The sequence below is a fragment of the Rattus norvegicus genome, chromosome 13 (genome assembly GCF_036323735.1).
Source record: "Rattus norvegicus strain BN/NHsdMcwi chromosome 13, GRCr8, whole genome shotgun sequence".
Lineage (NCBI taxonomy): Eukaryota > Metazoa > Chordata > Mammalia > Rodentia > Muridae > Rattus > Rattus norvegicus.
The window spans coordinates 108,929,955-108,952,489 of record NC_086031.1 but is presented as its reverse complement, the minus strand read 5'-3'; the positions used below and the strand labels follow the sequence as shown (position 1 = coordinate 108,952,489).

At 40.7% G+C, this 22,535-nt stretch overlaps 1 long non-coding RNA gene across 1 annotated transcript in view; it reads left to right on the top strand.

Moving 5' to 3' along the window:
- The window catches only part of LOC102550245 (uncharacterized), a 79,398-nt gene extending 61,531 nt beyond the window's left edge, over window positions 1-17,867 (top strand). Inside the window, exon 3 of the long non-coding RNA XR_005492790.2 lies at window positions 14,069-17,867. This is a non-coding gene — a long non-coding RNA (uncharacterized LOC102550245). The remainder of the gene's footprint in view (window positions 1-14,068) is intronic.
- The last annotated feature ends 4,668 nt before the right edge of the window (window positions 17,868-22,535 follow it).

Here is a 22,535-nt window from a genome sequence, read left to right as displayed (position 1 = left end):
GTCTTGTCATGTAATAATGCCATATACCACCCCCAGAATGTTGCCAGAAAGCAGATACAGTTCCTTATCTCAACTAGAACCAAGAGCCAAAATAAATATTTTTTATTCATATTATGCCTAGACTGTAAAACAGAAAATGGAAAGGATTGAACTTAAATAAAGGAAAAGTAGCTGAAAACTGGATTGTTACTGTATATCCAGTATGTATTGAGATGTGAGAGACTACCACTGTCATCATCTTTCCTTGGTAAACACCAAGAATTTGTGAGATGAGGTGTGGGGATGGGAATGGAATATCAATCACAGCTTATACTAACAAGGTTTGTAGGACAAAAATGCTTCTCATGCTACCAGGCCCAAAGGGTGTATTTGGCTTTTCTGAAAGGCTATAGAGTAGGCCTACCTTAAGGCATGGCTGGGTTCAGGACCCCAACCACACCATCAGGGCTTTCTCTTTCTGTGTTCTAACATAGGATCCTCCCATTGTGTCAGGCTTTTGGCCAACAAGGTTAGCCATGGTGGAAGAATAACATTGCTCCTCCATTAGCTTTGACAGAAATCCAAAACAACAACACCAACCACAACCACAACCACCATCACCACCACCACCACCACAACCACAACAACCACAACAACCACAACCTCAACCACAACCACAACAACAAAACTGATTTAGGGTGCTACATCATGTAACCAACCCTAATCCAATTTTATGTCACAGGGAATGACACACTCTGATTGGCCTACTAGAGCTGGGGCATATCCATGAAAAGGCAGTGGTTATCTCAAGCAGCCAACAGGGAAAGGATTTCCCACAAAGAAGAGGATAGTAGGGTCCTCCATAGTAGAGCAGCCTGCTGCTTGATACACACTCTTAAGCAATTTTTATTGTGTGACATTTTTGGCTTTTGTAACATTTACACAATTGATAGCTTGGGGATAGTCTGAGATGCACTTGGAGATGTTGAGGGTGTTCTTTTCAGCAATCACTTGGGCACGACTTCTCTGTGGGAAATAGCCAAGTACTCCCTGATCCTCAGCTATCATTTTAGTAACAAGTGAAAGTAAAGGGTTGTCAACATCAAGTTGACAGTCAAAGTCACCAGAAAGAGCATTTAGAGAGCAATCTCAGTCCTGACAGTTATCCCTCCTGGAGCATTGTGGTCATTCATTCTCTTGGACCTCGAGCACTGGCCCCAGAGGACATAGGACTGGAGTCAAGTAGGTGGCCAAAGAACATGCATTACTGGTTGTTGGTCCCCAACACCTTATGATACATGCAAAGACTACAGAAACTTTGTACATAGAATTCAGAAAGGTGAAATGGTCCCGAGTAGGACCCTACCTAGCAAGCAGGAAGCCCTGGGTTTGATCCCTATCCTAGTATTATACTAGGTATAGTGGTGTGTACCTGTAAACCTGTACTCAGCGGGTAGAGACTGAAGGTCATAAATTCATCCTGAAGTTCCAAGGTTGCTGTGTTCTCATTCTCTCTCTCTCTCTCTCTCTCTCTCTCTCTCTCTCTCTCTCTCTCTCTTTCTCTCTCTCTTTCTCTCTCTCCCTCTCATACTTATACACACACTTTAATTAATTAATTAAAAGGTAGATGTTGGAAGTATGCCTAAATAGTTCTAAAAACCAAGCCCTGGGGGCTCATGATTGAGGGCTTTGCAGGGAAGTACAGGTACTGGCTTTGTGACTTAGTCTGAGGAGTCTGGGGTAGGGGTGGGAGGCAGAATGATGGGGTCTTCACCTGTGCGGAAGGGTGCACTTCCTCATCATAAGTATTCACTGATAAAATGAAAGTGCTGCCTCCCCCCATAGTTTTGCTAAGGGGCCTGCTACTTGGGATTCTAATTCCATTATGTGAGTTTCAGGCCCAGTCAGAGAGCTCTACCGAGTATGCATGGACTCGGGCCTATAAAATAATCCTACAGACGACCAGTAACACGGGGAGCACTTGCTATGTGCCAGTCATTGTTCAAAGCACTTTACAATACCCTACATAGCTATTAAGGATGACAGTGGGATTTGGATCCAGGTGCCAAAGAAAGAGTATGATACACACATTTTAAGTCTGAAATCATAGCACATCCTGTTTTCTTGAACTCTCCATCTTGTTGGCAAAACAGAAAGTCTGAAGGTCCGAGGGACATAATAACAGACTCAAGAAGTAAATGGCCATTTGGGCCTTTCTGCAGATGTCTGTCTCTAAAAACTTGGCCTTCTGGACATACTGGGAGGTGCGGAGGACTATGTTGTCTAGGGGATAATTACTCACCAATGTACCCAATTCCCTCTTCTCATTTTTTTCTCTTGTTATTGTAATTATGTGAGAGTTTACAGAATAATCCATCACCAAGTCCTCCAGAACAAATTGAATGCTAGATTTATAAAACAACCTAATAAAGCAGATGGCATTACCCAGTGGTAAAACCCTTCTGCATCTCCTACCCCACCCTACAACCCTTCTGTGTTTCAGAAAGCTGACAGATTATCCATTTACAGGCAGATTAATCTTGAACAGTATAAACATGGAAGAAAATCATATTTCCTTGTCTTCATAATTGATAAGAAGGATACATTAATCTGCAGAGCCCGGAGGAAGGGCCCATCTGTTTGTCCAGACCTTCGTTGGGGGTCTGGGAAACAGGGAACATGTCTGTGTGTCTGTCCGTGTGTTTGCCCATCTTTTGGTCGAATATCCCATTCAAGTGACTGAAACTGGATGCCTGCACCTTTGGACAGCAACCCACTCTGCCCATGAGCTGAGGGGGATCAAGCAGCACGAGGCAGTACAGGCCTGGGATAGAGGATGCCACTCTCTGCTTTCTTTTATTTTGCTTAACTCCGATATTTGGGAAGTCTGTGAACACAGCTCTGAAGTAATTCTGTAAGTTGGCCCTGCTGTCTCCTCACTAACAGAAGGAATTTGCTCAATAAGATTTTGATTTAATTCCCTCACTGCTTTCTACTTTACTGCTTTTCAACATTTAGAATTTTTACCCACTTCCGCTCCCTTCTTTGCTGGAGGCGGCTGTGAAGTATTATGTCTCCCGAAGGCCTGTCAGAGCTGTCAAGAAATGCTGTACTGGCCAAGTCCTTTTTTTCTTTTCTTTTTTCCAGAGGCACGGGGTGGTGGAGTAGGGGTTCTGAGAAAATTCTAATTCGGAACAAAGGATCTCACAAACAGAGATGAAGCTGATTGGGGCACATAATCACTACCACACCCTACCCTACCCCTGATGTGGAGGGCAAGCTCCATTCATCAGGCTTGAGAAGACTTGAGGTAGAGTTAGAAGGAATATGGGAGGTGGACAAATCTACCTGGAGTGGAAGAGAGGCTCAGGGCAAGTCCTGGCAGATGCCACTCCTGGTTGAGATGAGAAATAGGATAAAAAAGAAAGGGAAAATACTATGGCAAAAAACTTGTCATTTCTGCCTCTGGCCTTGGGATCAGTCCCTTTAGCATTTGTGGTCCTGTTACGTCCTGAGCAGAGCCAGAGTGCTGGCCTCCATGCAAGTGGGGCACTTTCCTGATGTGGCTGTCTAGCAGGATGCTTGTGCTCTGAATGAACAGCAGAATGTACTCTCTGGTAGACTACACTTTACAATGTGCAGCTCAGCTGTTCTGGGCTGTACAGCAGCTTCTCTGGGCATCTCAAGAAGTGGCTAAAGTGGGGTATTGTGGGCTGAACCGACCTCCCTAGGCTATTTCTCACTCCTTGGATGTGTCACAGAGGCCCCAGTCTATACCTGGGCATTAGGCTTTTGTACAATTTCTGTTCCTTCCTGAAGTTTGAGCATGGTTGTAATGGTGCTTCCACACCATGTTCATAGGAATTCTGAGGTACCTAGGCTGTTCTTTCGCTTCTGTAACTAAAGAAATGTGGAAGATGCTGAGTTTCATTAAACAATACTTTCTCCTGTCTTGATGGTATATTTCCCCCCCTTTTTTTCTTTAGCTGATTTTTGTCCACTTCTTTGGTTTTTTTTTTTTTTTGTTTCTTTTTTCATCTCATCCTCTATATTATAAACTAAGCGTTAACTGTGGGCTTAATACAATCACAATGATACTATAAATGCATATTTTAGTTTTGTGCTTTCCTTTGTAAAATAAGAGATTAATTTTTACATATGTATTTAAATTGATAATTATAATTTTAAAGGAGAAAAAGAATTAGCAACTCTGACCCTAGGGTCCTTCAAGCTTAAATGTAATATCCTATTTCATTGACTTGTTCTAATAAAAATTATTAAAACATGAATTATAAAGTAATGATATGTAAATTATCTAGAGAAACCAACAAAGCACTTAATTTCAGCCCTTAAATGTGGCAATTAATGCTGGATGTACATCTATGGTTTGGAGGGTGAGTCTTAATAGGTATAAGTTTGAGGGTTAAAATGAATAATTTTAATGCATTCCGATTCCAGTCTCAAACGACTTTAACCAATTAACTTGTTTCTGTCTAAACCAGGATTTTACACTTTTTAGTAGAAAAAACTGACTGTTGAGGCTCTTTCCCAAAGCTATAAAATATGACCAGGAGCCTCAGACATGGCCTTTCTATTTTATTATTATTTTTACATTAATTTGCAACATTCTATTTGCCTTTCTTAGAAGATACAGGGGAAGGGCGACTTATGATCTTAAACAGACAAGGTAGAGTAAGACAATATACCCCTCCTGAAGAGGTCATTAAAACTGAGACAAAACAAAGCCAACTAGACAAAATAAAAAACATTTTTTTTAAAGGTGAGGATTCTATGGCCACTTCTTTGCCTGCCTTTACCAGGCCTGTAGTACTAGGAACATCTAGGTTAGATCCCTTTTCCCTGCCCATTCTTCTGCTCATAGAGTTCCCCAGGGTATGCCTATCTGCCATGAGATACATGCTGCCTGCCCCCCAACCCTGCCAGCTGAATTGTCCAGCCACCACTCTACCCAGGTTCACCAAGCCTGCAGCACCAGCAATATCCAGGTTAGACCCTGCCCCCAGTACCTTGTCTGCTATGTTCCCTGAGGTATACCCAGCTGCTCTGAGATGTGCATTGCCCCCTGAGTTGCATTGTCTAGCCCAAGGCTATCCTCTGGAGACCTGCTGCACCAGGAACATCCAGGGATGACTAGATGGCTAAAGGTCAGTGTAAGAACACAATAGACAAAATCCAGGACAATATGGCACCTTCAGAGTACAGTTATACTACTACAGCAAGTTCTGAATATCCTAACATAATCAAAACAAAAGATAATGACCTCAAATCTAATCTTATAAAAATGATAGGAACATTTTAAAGAGGAATTGATAAATACCTTAAAGAAATACAGGAAATACAATTAAATGGGTGAAGGAAATTAATAAAACTGTTAAAGGCTTGGAAATCAAAATAGAAGCAATAAAGAAAACACCCACTGAAGGAATCCTGGAAATTGAAAATCTAGGGAAGAGAACAGGAACAACAGATTCAAGCATCATCAATAGACTACAAGAGATGGAAGAGAGAATCTCAGGTGTAGAAGATTTAATAGAAGAAATTGATATATTAGCCAAAGAAAATGTTAATTTAAAAATATTTCTGACACAAAACATCCAGGAAATCTGTGATACTATGAAAACACCTAATCTAATTCTTCACAAGGTGAAGAATCCCAGTTCTATGGCCCAGAAAAATATTTTCAACAAAATCACAGAAGAAAAGTTCCCCAACCTAAAGAAAGAGATGCCTATAAACATACAAGGAGCTTATAGGACACCAATTAGATTGGACCAGAAAAAAATCTTCCTGCTACATAATAATCAAAATACAAAATCTACAGAACAAAGAAGGAATATTAAAAGCTGCAAGGGGAAAAAGGCCAAATAAACTACAAAGGCAGGGATTGCTCCCGACTTCTCAACAGAGATCCAACAGCTGGAAGAGTCTGGAAAAATGTCTTGCAGCCTCTAAGAAATCACAGATGCCAACCTAGACTACTATGCACAGAAAAGTCTCAATCACCATAGGTGAAGAAAACAAGATATTCCAAAATAAAACCAAATTTAAACAATATCTATCTGTAAATTCTCAGACAAAACCTTAGCCAAAGTAACTAAAATGCAGAGAGACAGTATCTAAATTAACAAAATCAGGAGTGAAAAGGGAGATATAACAACAGACATTGAAGACATTCAAAGAATCATTAGGTCTTCAAATACCTATTCTCCAAAAAAAAAATTGAAAAATCTAAATGAAAAGGGTGATTTTCTAGACAGAAAACCAAAGTTAACTCAAGATTATGCAAACTATCTAAATAGAACCATATCCCCTAAGGAAACAGAAACAGTAATTAAAAGTCTCCAAACCCAAAAACCAGGGACAGTTGGTTTTAGTGCTGTATTCTACTACACTTTCAAAGAAGAGCAAATATTAATACTCCTCAAACTATTTCACAAAATAGAAACAGAAGTAACATTGCCAAACTCATTCTATGAGGCCACAATCACCCTGATACCTAAACTACACAGACTCAACAAAGAAAGAGAATTTTGGACCAATTTTTCTTGTGAACATTGATGCAGAATTACTCAATAAAATACAAATATATGGTGCAAGTGGACCATGCCATCAGACAGAAGATCTGGAAAGGTTGAAGCAGTTTCAAAAAACCCCAGGAAATCTCATAATTGAGGTGGAATCATCTCCTGACCAGGCTTTTCCTGTCCTGGAACATGAGACCATGACACCCCACTGAGATGACCATGACAATTGGTCACATAGCATAAATATCTGGAGTTCTCCATGCTAATGAGGTATCTAGATGGGCCTGAGTGTTCAGCCAATGAGCTTCCCTTCTTGGGCATCCCTTCCTGTGAAAGATATTTAGTCCCTGGTTCACCCTGAGTAAGATGTATGCTTTCACATCCCCCATAAATTAAGCAGTTTGGACAAGCAAGAACCTTAAGGATCAGTGTGGGTTGGGAGGAGGCCTTTATCATAAAGAGTCATACCTAACTCTGCTAGAGAACAACCCCTCTCTTCCAGCCCCTCCTTACTCTCAGCACTCACTCCAAACCATATCAGATTATGCCCCATGCTGGGCTCAGTCATCTCCTTCCTGCCTGACTTGCAGGTGTAACTTTAATTTTTTTCAAATTCTACTTTTAATGATGGTTCTTAAGTACTTTAACCTCCCTTGTAGCCACTATCCACCAGAGATAGTGGAAAAGAAAGGATTACAGGGGAAGTGGACCTGTTTAGAAATGGTTCTTTGAAGCAACTCCCATCTCTGCTGTCTGGAAATCTGCAGTTCAGTTCACAAGTCAGCAGGCAGAGGCAGCTTGAATCACTGGCAAACACCTCATGAATACACCAGCAGTCCAGTTCAGTAGAGCTGGGTTGGCAACAGCAGTGACATGACCTAGCAGAGACAGCCAGGCCTTAGCCTTGACTTGAGTCAGCAGGAGAGACCAGCAGGAACACCAGGAGAAGTTCTAGGCTGTGCCTCTTTCAGGGAAGCGAAGATGAACAAAGACTGGGGACCCACAAGCATTGCACAGCTAGCATACCAACAACCCAAGCTGTCTCTCCATCACTTGGTCAATTTATACCCTCCAAACATCATGTGCTATCTATGTGCCTTTCCTCAGCATGGGTCTTGTCTCAACACATGCATCCAATCATCCGAGGAGTCCCAAAAAATGGAGTTCAAGTACACAATGTAAGGTGGACCAATACAAGAATGTTGTTAGCAAAGAATCCTTCATCATATGTCCTTCCATGTGCTTGCTTTAACAGAACATCCTCTCTCCTGTGTCTGCTTCAGTGAAACATTCCTTCATGAGTCTGCCTTAGTCTTTCACCTGTGTCTACTTTAGGAAAACACTTCTTCACATGTTTGCCCCACCAAAACATCATCCAACACAACTGACTTTCCAAAAATCCTTAAGTTCCCACATCATGTAGGGGAAGCACAAACTTGCAGATCTCTGTTCTCAATTCCTCCAGGTCCCCAGCTTCTAGGTACACAGGAGATTGAGAAGTGCAGCATCTGTGTCAGACTTTGCCTTTCTTGACTAGGAAAACATGAGCTAAGACCCCTATTTTGGACTGTGCTTTGCCTTTCCTGAGTGGCTTGCCAGCAGCACTCAAACACCCCAGTGGCAAGGCAGACATGCAGGCCAACAGAAACTAAATCCAAGAACACATCAAAAACATCATCTACCATGATCAAGTAGGCTTCATCCCAGGGATTCAGGAATGGTTTAATATACAAAAATCCAACAATGTAATCCACCATATGAACAAACTGAAAGAAAAAAAATCACATGATTATCTCATTAGATGCTGAAAAAGCCTTTGACAAATCCAAGGGAATACAAATTGGAAAGGAAAAAGTCAAAGTATTGCTATTCACAGATTGTTCCCCAAAATTCTACCAGAGAACTTCTACAACTGATAAACACCTTCAGCAAAGTGGCTGGATACAAAATTAACTTTAAAAAGTCAGTAGCCCTCCTTTATACAAAGGATGAATGGGCTGAGAGAGGAATTAGGGAAATAACACTCTTTACAATAGCCACAAATAATATAAAATATCTCTGTGTAACTCTAACCGAACAAGTGAAAGACCTGTATAACAAGAACTTCAAGTCTCTGAAGAAAGAAATTGAGAAATCAGAAAATGGAAAAATCTCCCATGCTCATGGATTGGTAGGATTAACGGCAAAGATTGCCATCTTACCAAAAGCAATCTACAGATTCAAGTTATAGCACATGCTGGCTAGGATGTGGAGCAAGGGGAACACTCCTCCATTACTTGTGGGAATGAACACTTGTACAATCACTTTGGAAACCAGTTTGGTGGTTTCTCAGAAAACTGGGAATAGTTCTGTAACTTTAATTTTTTCAAAGTCTACTTTTAATGATGGCTCTTAAATGCTATAACCTCCCTTGTAGCCCACCCCCTACCAGAGATAGTGGAAAAGAAAGTATACAGGGGAAGTGGACCTGCTTAGAAATGGTTCTTTGAAGCAACTCCCATCTCTGTTGTCTGGAAATCAGCAGTTCAGTTCACAGGTTAGCAGGCAGAGGCAGCTTGATTCACTCACAAACACCTCATGAATACAATAGCAGTCCATTTCTACAGAGTCAGGATAACAGCAGGGGTGGCACAACCTGAAAGGAACAACCAGGCTTCAGCCGAATTAGCACAAGCCAGCAGAAGAAACAAGGGCAAACAGGAATGCCAGGAGAAGTTCTAAGCTGTGCCTCTTCCAGGGAATCAAAGATCAGTGAAGACATGAAACCAAGTGTTGCATAGCTAGCTCTACCAGCAAGCTTCAAGCTCCTCTTACAGTCCACTGAGTCATAGTTATGCTCCCTCCAAACAGCACATGTCCTCCACAGATCTTGCCTCACTACGTGTCTTGCCTCAGCAAGTGAGTCTGTCTCACCTAACATCATTCTGCCAATCAGACTGTCTGCTGAGGTGGCTGGGTTGGCTGGGTGCTGATTGAGAAGCTGCAGCACACACCAGAGGCTTTTTTTTGTGCATTTCTATGGAGTCCTGACAAATGTAGCTCAACAACACAGGTAAGGCAGACCAATACATGTGTGTCCTTAGTGAAGAATCCTTCATCATGTGTTCTTTCATATGCTTGCTTTAGCAAAACATCTTTTCACCTGTGTCTGTTTCAGCGAAATGTTCCCAGCAAAACACCATCCAGTATAACTGACTTCCCAAAGAACCCTTACATTTTCACTTCATAGTTCTACTCAATGACCCAGCTATACCACTTCTGGGCATATACCCAAAAAATGCCCCACTATGCCACAAGGACACTTGCTCAACTGTGTTCATAGCAGCCTTATTCATAACAGCCAGAAACTGGAAGCAACTTCGATGCCCCTCAACAGAAGAATGGATAGAGAAAATGTGGTTCATCTACACAGAGGTATACTACTCAGCTATTAAAAACAAGGACATCATTAAATTTGCAGGCAACTGGATAGAATTCAAAAATACCATCTGGAGTGAGGTAATCCAGACCCAGAAAGACACATATGGTATGTACTCACTTATAAGTGGACCTTAGCTGTAAAATACAGGACAACCATGCCATAATCCACAAAAGAAACCCAAAAGAGACTGAGTAATAAGGAGGGGAATAGGGATATCAATCAAATGTGGAAAAGGGGGAACTGAAAAGAGCTGGGAGTAAGAATGGAAATTGGTGGGGGAAGATTTCTGAACTATCTGGAGTCTTGCGACACGGGAATCTCCTGAGAGTCTATGGCGGTTGCCCTTGCTGAGATTCCTATCAACCAGGAAATATGGAGACTGAAGTGGGTACCTCCTATAGCCAGGCAAGACTTCCAGAGGAGTGAGGGAGACACCAACTCACTCACAAAGCCTTCAACCTAAAATTTGTCCTGCCAACAAGATGTGCAGGGATAAAGGTAGAACAGAGAGACTGAGGAAACAGCCAATCAATGACTATTCCAACTTGAGACCCTTTGCATGGGAGAGAGCCAACTCCTGACACTATTAATGATACTCTGCTATGCTTGCAGACAGAAGCCTAGCATAACTGTCTTCTAAGAGGCTGCATCTGGCAGCTGATGGAAACGGATGCAGAGACCCACAGTCAAATATTCGACAGAGTTTGGGGAGTCTTGTGGAATGGTGGGTGGGTGGGAACAGGACTGAGAGAGCCAGAGTGGTCAAGGACACCACAAGAAGAATTACAGAGTCAACTAACCTGTGCCCATGGGAGCTCACAGAGACTGAAACACCAATCAAACAGCATGCAGGAACTGGACCTAGGCCCCACACACATTTATAGCAGATTTTCAGTTTAGGCTTCATGTGGGTCCCCTAACAATTGGAGCCTGGCCCGTCTCTGACTCTGTTCCCTACCATTGGATCCCCTTTCCCTAACTGAACTGCCTAGTTGAGCATCAATGGGAGTGGGTGTGCTTAGTCCTTCTGGGGCTAGATGTCCAAGGGCAGGGTGGTCCCCAAGGAGGGCTAATCCTTCTCTGAAGAGGAGGGAGTAATGGGCTTCCCTTTGGTGATTTGTAAGGGTAGGTATGGAGATGAGGAGGGAGGGGCTGCAATTGGGATGTAAAGTGAATACATTAAATAATGAAAAAAATGTGTGATACAAAATGAAAGAACACTACGGAATAAAGAACCTGACTATATGTGGGTCACCTCATATGAGCTCCATACACAACCCTGTTCCTAGACTACTTCTCCTAAACTCTGTCCCTTACATTCCTATTGTCGTGGTTTAGTTGTTAAATGCCTTCTGCGGACTCACATGTTTGAACACCTGAGATAAATTTGATCATTCAAAGTAAAATTGATGCTATTATCTGGCAGAGTATTCAGTATGTGTGGTTACAACATAAATGCACTTATAACATGCAGGTCAGTCAAGGGGACTAATAAAAAAAGCTTCCATACATAAGTTGAACATTAAAGTATACACATATTGTAGTCTGTATAGCAACCACAAAAAGAATGCAGAGAGATTTGGCAAAAATGGCAGTGATAAATTTAAACAGAATATAAAAAGTATTTAAATCATCCAGAAGAAGGCTGGAAAGGGTCCATAGAGGAACTGAAATGGAGGAGACAAACAGAAAACAGAAAGTTAAAAGGTAGAGAGCCACATGCAGCCAAGAATTATCCATTAAACGTTGTCATCCTAAACCTGTGTTGATGCAGGGATTGGGACAGCAGGGAAAGCAGTTCTTAGGTTGGGGTTGGAACTCAGCTGATAAAAGTGCTTGCCTTGCAAGTGTGAGGACCTGATTTTATTCACCAGAACCCACATAAGAAATCCAGGCATGGCCGTGCATATCTGTAATGCCAAAGCTGGAGAGGCAGACAGGTCAGTCCTTTGGGGTTTTGGGTCAGCTAACTTAGCCCACTTGGCAAGTCTCAAGCCAATGAAAAACTCTGTCACAAAAAGATAAAACAAGTCAAGAACAAGGTAAGGAGACCTGGATAAAATGGAAACAAGATAATAAATCAGAAGACAGTGAAATTATTTTCCTATATATGGAATGGGTTAAAATAAACATGAACTAGTATGAGGAGGAATGAAACTTCTCTAAATAGGCTTTTCGTTTTGCTTTGGTTTTGATCCCTATAAATACTTAACAAAAAAGTAAATTACCAAACATGGTTTACTACTGTCCTCGTTAGCTTCAGATGCCAACTTGACACAGCCTAGGGTCATCCGAAAGAACCTTGATGGAGGAGTTGCTAGATCAGAGTGGACTGTGGGCAATGGGAAATTTACTGATTTTCACTTGATCTAGGAAGGTCCTGCCCACGGTGGCTGTTACATCTCTGAGATAGAGATTCTTGGGTGTACAAGAGTGAAAGACCCAGCAAGCAGCATTTTCCCATGTTTTCTGATTTGAGTTCCTGCCCTGATCTCCTTTGATGATGAACTGTAACCTATTAGCTGAAAATTAACCTTTCCTTTCCTTAGTTGCTTTTGTCAAGACACTTTTCTCCCAGCAACGGATGAACTAGAATGAGAACTATAGCGCAATTATGATTCTATTTAACCTTTCACTCAATAATTAATATACTTTGAAGATCCATTGTCTAAAACACAAAGCAAAATATTTATAGTTACCTACTAAAGGCAGGCACATTTCTGTGATCTTCAAAGCCAGCTGAGTCTACGTAAGAAGTTCCAGGACAGCCAGGACTATGGATAGAGCATTGGGAGTTTTTTCCAGAGGACCTGGGTTCAATTCCCAGCACTCACCTTGTAGCTCACAACTGTCTGTAACTCCCGTTTTAGGGATCTGACACTCTCATGCAAGCATATATGCAGCAACAATGTACATAAAATAATATTAGTAAAAGTTACCTACTATGATGTTGCTTATGATAAAATATTAGGAACAATTGACCATGTCTGTAAGCATAACAGATTGGTAGAATAAATTACTTTTTATTCATATATGTAAGAATATTCCTGCAAGGGTTGGGGATTTAGCTCAGTTAGGTAGAGCGCTTGCCTAGCAAGCGCAAGGCCCTGGGTTCGGTCCCCAGCTCCGAAAAAAAAAAAAAAAAAAAAAAGAAAAAGAAAAAAAAAAGAATATTCCTGCAAAATGGTCAGATTTCCAGAATATATTTTCAAGTAAAGTCATAACATGTTACATTATTGTAAAAAAATTATCAATTAAAAATCCATATCGGTAACTCTAATATTTTGTCATAAGTGATATATAATAGATAAGTTTATAACTTTTTTTCATTGTCATAGGATGCTATTCATAGCCTTTGGTGGTTTGCCAACCTTGTAAAATGTGCTAATCTTGTAAAATGCGTTGTTCTGGCTTTTCTGGTATTCTCTTATTCTATTCTCTCCCTCCCCCTCTTCCTCTCCCTCTGTCTCTCTGTCTCTCTGTCTGTGTCTCTCTGTGTCTCTTCTGTGTCTGTGTCTGTCTCTGTCTCTCTCTGTCTGTCTCTGCTTCTCTCTTTCTCTTTCTGTGATATTTGTCATGATACGGTATGCATTGTAAATATTTCCCCAGCATATAGTGTCTGTTTTGTTTATGGTCAATTTAGTCACGAACAGTACAATTTTAGATGTAGTTATATCAAGATCTATTGTTGATTTTTGGGCTGTGAATCCTAATGAGACAACTTTCCTAGTCACAGATGTAAAGTAATTCTCTAATATTGCCCTAATTTCCTTTATGTATTTAAAATCTCTCATCTATTTTCGGTTTGCTCAGCTGTAGAATGCAAGGTGTGACTTCAAGTTTATCCTTTTCCTGATGATTATTCCTTATTGAAAATATCTACATTTTCTCCAGAAATTACCTTTTTAATGTAATACACTTTGTATTTGTTCAGGTTTATTGCTCTCTTTTTCCTTATTTCTATTTATTTCTTTACTAACGAAGCACTCCAATACTTACTTTTGGAGAGATTTTTGGTGTTTGGTCACACAAATCCCTTGAGAGCCCATTTGGAGGTTCTGGCAGGGGAACGAAGCTACTACTGCACCTTTGGCTGAAGACAGGTCCTGCTTTATTTGTGCAGTGTGCACTCTTTAGGAGGGACACATATGGAATGAAGAGGAAGGAGAGACACCCACCTTGACACTCAGATCAGACGGATCAACAGTGGAGAAAATGGGATGACAGATTTGCAGCAGATCACCCCCACATCCAGATAAACTGCTTTATGTGCACTGAAATTCTATTTAGTGAGTAACTATCTCTGTTAAATCGCGCTATGCTTTTGTTTAATTCTATATTACTTTTTCCTGCTTTGGCTTTCATTGAAAAATTTAAATTTTCCTATGTTGAAAGTTTTATTGTCTGTTTTTATTATTGGGTTATCAAATCTAATTTAAGAGCTAAACTTAAGTTTTCTTACCTTGGTTATGTCTAAAGTTTCTAGTTTGGGGTTATAAATATACTTTAACTTGTTTGATCCTTTCTTTTTTAGACAATAATAAACTTTACTAATACAATCCTCTTTCATCAAATTTCTCTTGAGGCACTTTCCTGGATTTATTGCTTTTTATGACAAGTTTTCTAAGATTTGCTAAATGAGATTTTGTGACCTCATGTGCCTCAAAACATCTTTGTGACATCTAACAGCAATTCTTTATGACATTCCTGGCTGTAAATAGCAGTTTGACTGGATATGAAATTCTGGGTTCAACATTCTTCAGCATTTTGAGGCTATTTTTTCATGAGTTCCTATATCTAATACACTGTTCAGAAGTTTGGTAAGATAAGAGTTTACCTCTTTGGACAATGCTTTTTTTTCCCTTCTGAAAATTTTTAGAAATATTTTTTGTACATCTTATATTTTTTATTCTTATTTTTCTAAATACAATTCTTGCCACTTGTTAAAGTCTTTGACCTGAGCTCTTTTATCTTTTGTTCTTCTTCAGATATTTCCTGCCTTTCATTTTTTTTTCAGTTTAACTCATTAGACTCTTATTCTTTGGAAATTGGTACTAGTTCTTACTTATAACATATGGCATCTTTTCTTTCTTTCTCTCATCTCTTTATTTTCTTCTCCCTTCCAAGGACGTTCCCCAGTGTGGTCTTGTAAGTTGTAAACAGAAGTATTGCATCCGTCTGACATTTTATCCTGTCTATTTTACTTATTATCCATATTTTATGCAATCCCCTCTGTTGAAAATATTTATTAGTGTTATTTAAAGCTGGTCCATTTTTTCCAATTTTCCTATTTTATGAAAGGTAACTGTTTAGTTTGTCTTCTTTCTTTTAAAATAGTTTTATTCTTTTGTGTCAAATTATCTTAGCCTGCAAACTTCCTTCAGTGGTACTTTGTGTGGAATGACTAGGTTCTGGAATGACTAGGTTCTGAAATTCTATTCAGGTACTTTATGGGGAGTTTAAACAAGGGGAAAGAAAGAGCTCCAAAGCAGAGTATATTAAAGGGACTTGGTTTCACTCAGGTCCTCTAGCATCTGCTGTCCACTCAGGAGTACTTTTTAGTAGCTAATTTCTTATTATAAAACTTTTTTTGTGGAATCTTCATTGGTCACTGGACCTTTATAGTAGATCTGGCAACTTGTGAATTGGTGGGGACAGCAAGAATACTGAATGATACTGAAGGACTGAGTTGCTACACAGGGGAGCTAGAAGGTCACAATTGATGCCATTAAAGGTAAGAATATCAGTGTGATGGCTCGGCAGGTAAAGGCACTTGCTGTCAAGTCTGAAGTATCTGAATTTGGTCCACAGGGTCTATATAGTGGAAAGAGAGAACTGACTCCTGAAAGTTGTTCTCTGACCACCATATAAGCAACATAACACACTCCTAGCCCTACATAAATAAATATACTAAAAGTAAAGGTTATAATATTGCTGAAGTTTTCAGAATTCTTTAGTAGTGTTTGAATTCTACAGGTCTGAGCTGCGATGCTGCTTGCTAATGTCAGTTTGTGCATATATTGTGTGTACATGTGTACATTAGTGCATTAGTGTATATATGTATGTGTTTGCATGAACATGTATTTGTATGCATGCGTGTGTTAGTGGATACATATGTGTGCATGCACAATGTCTAAGGTAACCTCATTTTCTCCTGACATGATTTCGTACCTGGTCATTTCTCAGCCTTCTGCTCTCAACAGCCACATTCATTTTGGTGACACTTCTGAACTGTCCATGACCCTGACCATGATCTAAACATGTTATGTGGTATCTGGAAGATACCACTGAACCTTGAAAAAAAAGAAAGAAAGGAAGAAAAGAAGGAAGGAAAAAAGGAAGTAAGGAAGGAAGAAAGGAAGGAAGGAAGGGAAAAGAGAAACAAACAAACAAACAAACAAACAAAGAACAAGCAGATGTTACTAGGCTATTGAGTAAATCCCTCACTAATGTAACACACTGTGTTTCTGATGGCTTTAATTTCCCTGAAATTTCTTATAGTTTTATCTTTACATCCTCTGACCCATAATGTTTGTCAATTTGTTGGTTTGTCATTGTTTCCCAGGATAAATTTTTAGGAGAATAGCCAGTGATCATTTACTGTCTTACCAGCTAATGGTGATTCTTTCATTCTGGGTAGATGTTCAGCTTTTGTGATGTTTCTCTCTGTCCTTGGTCCTCAGGTCCCTGGTCATCTGAGTTGTAGAGGGATTCTAGACCTTGTGGGGCTACTGGGAGAAGGATGTTTTGGATACATACCCTTCCACATGGTACTGATCTGGGATGGTAGCAGCCTTGTGATTCACTATAGTCCTGTCTGGCAGTCTGGGACATTGTACTGGTCCTGACCATTAGAATTCAAGGTCCGGACTTGGTCTGTCCAAGGGCTTTGTCATTTCTGCAGGTTATGATCAAGTGATACATGTATCGAGAACACAGTCTCTTGCTGACACAATGGCTGCTCTTTGGTGGATGTCATGTGGTGGGATGTGCCTGCCTATGTACTACTTTTTTCTTAGACGAGGTGCTACCTTTCCCCAACCTACACCTTAGAGTACAATGCCATATTTCCAACAGTTTTCACTTTTCTTGTATTAGGCTTCATTAAAAACATATTTTTTCTTTTTAAATTTGGGGAGTTATTTGGGGAGTAGGGAGGCATGTGCCACAGCATGCTAGTGGAAGTTGGAGGACAACTTTCAGGAATTGGTCTCTCTTCTATTATGTGGGTCTGAGAGATAAAACTGAAGTTAGACTTGGTGACATATATCTTTACCCAATGAGCCATTTTGCCAGTCCCCAACATTTTTACTTATCCACACCTACCTAGATATTTCTGTCGTGTTTCTTTTCATCCAAATCCATAGAGTATAAATTCCATTAAGGCTGCCATTTTCCTGTATCAGAAATATATTTATATTTCTCTCTATATAACTGGAGTGTAAGTTCCCTTTATGTGACAACTGAATTGTACTTTTTCACTTGTACTGATTAGTGTCTAGCCGTGGGCTTAGCATAAAATAAGCACTAGATAAGTATGGGACTGTGTTCTACTCTGCTGCTGGACACAGCCACTGGTGAGGTGAAACACAGGGAGCTTGACTGCACTTATTCCCACATCACCACCAGGCAGGTACTGGGCTTTAGGGGAGCACCAGGACACTGCTCTGGGGGTGGGAAAACACAGTCTGAGATGTGGGAAACTGACTCCTGGACATGTAGTGATGGTTTAGCTCCGTGGTGAAGGTAGCAGCAGTTGTCTGGAAGCACAGACAGGCCTTCTACAGGAGATTTAGGAGGCACACCTCTGAAGGTGAAGGCCTTCTTCATGCTCCCCAAGGCAAGGGTAGATGAAAGAGACAGTCTTTGGTTCCAAACCAAAGTCTTTGGTTCATTAATTGTTCATTGTGGAAAATGGATGCATACCCACTTGTCAGGTGAACCAGAGATTAAATACCCTTTGTAGGAAGGAATGTCTGGAAAGGGAAGCTTATTGGCTAAACCCTCAGGGACTCTAATTACCTCCTTAGCATAGAGAACTCTGTTTTGGGCTGTATGGCCAATGTCCGGAGTGTGGCGCACATGTATTCCAGGCCAGGCATCTGACAGGGAACAGGGAAATGCCTACTGTCTCAGGTGTGTGTTCTGGGGTCTCAGACCCACTCTACCTTATCAAGTCTCCTAGCATGGTCCACAGTCCCAAAGATAAGCATGTTGAATCACACTGAATATCACAAATTAAAAAGAGATAAGTGCTTTTAAAAAGTATTTAGGAATAAAAGGCATTACTTACGATTTGTGAGTGTAGAAAAGTTTTTTAATACAGTTACACTAGTGGGTTTGGCCTACAAAAAGAGAAAGGAGGCAGCACCAGTGATGTCATGAAGAACCCATGATGTCTCTTCTTTTTCCAGAGAGGAATTATCCCTCAGGTTCTTTCCAAAGTTTTCTAGATAAACATCTGGAACTTGAGTGATGCCGAGAATGAACTGTATTAAGAGGAATAAAATCTCTGTGGTTCTCTTATATCTCTGGCAAGGTAGGCCAGGAGCTAAGGCTGCCCAGCGATCACAGAAGATGTTACATTATAAAGAAAAGGCCCTTCTGTTTGAAGATTCATAATCCAACTTTACAACTTTTAAGTCAAGGTTTCGGTAGGAAATAATAACAGACTACACTTAGAAAAGATAATCTAGGAGAATTTAAGTGAGGAAAAACTTAGAAAGATGTGGCTACTAAAGAAAGGCAACCAGGACAAGTAGTAAGGCATCTCTGACTAAATAGAGAACTGTCCCCAGTCCTAGAGTGACAAAAGGAAAGGAATTAGCTTACTCAGTTCCCTGCATCCCTGGGAAGTGTAACCAAATCATATGTGTGCACATGTGTATGTATATGCATGTGGAAGGGTGACAAGTTGTATTGGTCAGGGTTTTCTAGAATCACAGATCTTATCGGTAGTCTCTATATACTAAGGGAATTTGTTGATGACTTAAGGTCTGTAGTCCAACTCTCCAACAATGAGAAGCAGCAGCTACGAATGGAAGTCCAAGGATCTAGCAGTTGCTCAGTCCCCCAAGCCAGGCAAGTGAAGAAGAGAGAGTCTTCCTTCTTCCAGTGTCCTTATGTAGGTCTTCAGCAGAAGCTGTATCCCAGATTAAAGGTATGTATTACCACTCCTGGATCTGTGACTTGCTTTGTCCCAGATGATCTTGAACTCAGAGATCTCCTTGCCTTAGTCTCCTGGGATTCGTAGCCACTATGCCTCAAGATCCTCATGCCAAGATCCAGGTCAGAAACTTGTATTCCCCAACCTCAAGATCAGGATCACAGGTGAGCCTTCCAATTCTGGATTGTTCACTCCAGATATAGTCAAGTTGACAACCAGGAATATCCACTGCACAAGTGTTTTAGCCTCTATCTTCTATATTCTGGGGTCTCTGTCTAGTGCTTGACATCAGCTAAACCCAACTGGAAGCCTCTAAAGTTAAGAACAAGATGTAAAGAGCAGATTTGCAAATGTGGAACATATGTTCACATCATTGTCTTATATATATCTCACATTAGTCCAATGAGGATGATTTTAGCTGTTCATACATCTGAATAAGATAAAAAAAAAGCTACTTTGCTAAGGACCAAATGATACTAAAGGAAGACTTAGGTCTTTATACAAACAATTGAATTGTTGTTGTTGTTGTTGTTGTTGTTGGTGGTGGTGGTGGTGGTGGTGGTGGTGGTGGTGGTGGTGGTAATTGTGTGTGTATTTGTGGCTCAGCAGTTAAGGACACTAGTTTCTTTCTGAGGACCAGGGTTCAATTCACAGCACATACAAGGCAATGCACAACTGTCTATAATTTCAGTCTCAGGGAACCATCTTCTGAGAGCACTGCATTCATACAGTGCCCCGCGCATATGCAAGCAAAGTATCTACACATAAAATAATTTTTAAATTAGTGACAGAGATAGAACATAAGCTCAAGGGTGAGTGAGAATGGGATACACAGCAAGATAAGCCTTCTGTGCCACTATGAGAGAAATTTCTTGAAGAGATCCAAGAAGCTCCTGGCTGGCATTTTGAGGTGGAAACTTGGTCCTGAAACTTAGATACAGAGGAAACACTAGGATAGAGGTACAAGAGAAGACAGTGGTGAGAAAGGTGAGCTGGAGTGAGGAGTTTATGCTATCCAGGCTATCATTGGTAATCCTACCTCTGCCTCCTGAGTACTGGGATTATAAGAATGAATTGCTTAGCAGTTAACTTTTGATAGTGTATTTCACTTCCATGAAAGCCACTTTTGAAGGATCCTTACATGCCACTGAATGATTTCCACAAAAATCTGCATGTAGTTTTTCCATTGCCATGGTTTTCTGATTATGTCTTGTGGATCACGCATCAATATTTGAAAAGCATGGCTCAGCTGAGTTATTTTCCAAATGTTGAATCATTTTATTACAAGAGATACTAAAAAAAAATACCAACCTGTAGTGAGCTGTATTGGATTTGGGCCTGGCCGTTTTGTGACTGCATAGCTCAAGGTGGCTATGTGACTCTGGGCTGCATGGCCACAGAGGTTCAACCTTGAAATGACTGCCATACAGACATGAGATTGTTGAACTAAAGCCTCTCCCAGGAAGACCCTGGGAGCAATGACAGGATGTTTCAGCCTGAGCAAAACACCGGACGTCCCTGAGCAGATTCCTGAGAAGGGTTCGACCTTTTCAAAGAACATGTCCCCAGAAGACTGTTGCCTCTTTGTTATAGGAGGATATCTTGCAGTGTAATGATTCACCTTATATCCTTGGGCATTTCCCAAACTCCCCCACCCTAAGCTTCAGTTCCCGCTTCTATTCCTGCCTCAGAGCTTTAAATGCTATACATTTCTCTCAATAAACGAGACTTTGACAACAGAACTTTGCTTGGTCTCCTTCTTCTCTTTACCCCCATTTTGGCCCACAGGTAGAAAGCCTCTTCGGGACCCTGAATAACTGGGTCCCCGCTGGCGGGGACACCAACCAACCAACAAACAAACAAACAAATGCAGAGCAGATTAGTTACAGTCATCACTGACCTCATCAAAGATAATTTTAGTATTGAGGAGCTCTCATGTTGATGGTAGGGAACCTGTATTTTCCAAAATCTTATTTTTTTTATACAAAGGCAAAAGTAGTAGCATGGGCCACAAGTTTGTCAATTGTTTTCCCTAAAGTGACAGACTAAGTTTGTTTATTTTTGAGATAAAGTATACCAAAACCAAAAATATAAAGAGCCAAAGCTCACCAATTGGATCTTCAAACAGAAACAAAGCTTCAATAAAGAAGTGGCTCCTGCAGTTCAAGGCTGGTGGTTCCCCGAGATGAGTATTGGCTTTCTGTTTGCAGTAGAAATGTCACATGCACTTTCTGGCTAGTCTCATAGCATATTAAAAAGATGCATACTCAAGGGCTGAGATTTAATAAAATTAATTATTGCCACTGGTGCATAAAAGACATTCATAAATAAAAATGGCGTTAAAAACTATGTATGTGTGGCAAAATGGAGGAGGAGAAGGATAGAGGAGGAGGAGGGAAGAAATAGTGTAGTAGTAGCAGCAGCAGCAGTAGTAGTAGTAGTAATAGTGGTGGTAGAAGGAGGAGAAGAAGAGGAGGAAGATGATTAGGAGGAGAAAAAAAGGAGGAGGAAGACTTAATATGTAATTTATGGGGTGCTGACAACTTTAACCATCACTTGAAAACCCATGCAGCAAAAAGGACAAACATTTACATATGATGGTTAAAATACTTTTACCTTGTGGATCTCTAAAATTGACTCAGGGAAGGTTAGATTCATAGAAGCCACACAGAGAAGCCTTGAGTTAGAGGGTGAAGAGTTGATGAGATAGAGGTCTGTGAAGGCAGGACTCTCAGGGCTGTCTCTATCCTCTTAGCTTTCCTAGTGTCTGAGCCTTTTCTAAACCTTGGGGATTCAATTGTCATAGGTGAGAGTTTGGTAGTACCAGGATGGAGCCATTGCCATCTGGAACTTATTTAAATTTGGGGACTCAACCCTAATGGACAGTAGGGGCTGAAAATGAAGCAGATTGCTTAGTATAGAAGTGTCAAAAGATAAGTTTCCAGGGCCACTGAATGGACTGTCATTTCCTGAAAACCCTCCAGGTGGCTGGCTGCAGGTATAGGCAGCTCTAGGTTCTGGCACGGCCTGCATGCTCCAGGGCAGTCTCTAGGGGGCTTAAAGTTCAAACTGATTCCTGCTGAGTAACTTCAAATGGGTAGGAAATTCACAAAGCTGAAGCAGAAGAGAAGGTATTGATTTTTGAGGATCTGGGTTTGGTTCTATTTAAATTTAAAATTTCATACACCCATTTATCTGTTTAAAAAGCAGAATTCTCATACATACAACTTGAACAGATTTTAAAGTCAGCTGACTCAGGGTTCTCAGTTGTTGGATCTATTTTTTTTCTGCTTCATTCAGAAACTCCGATACCTTCCTCTTCCCCCCCATGCCACCCCATGTCTCTTTGGCTAATTCAGAGCCTCCAGAAAGGTATCAATCACTATTGTCTTGGTCCTAGTCCCAGAAACTTTGGTCAGAGTTG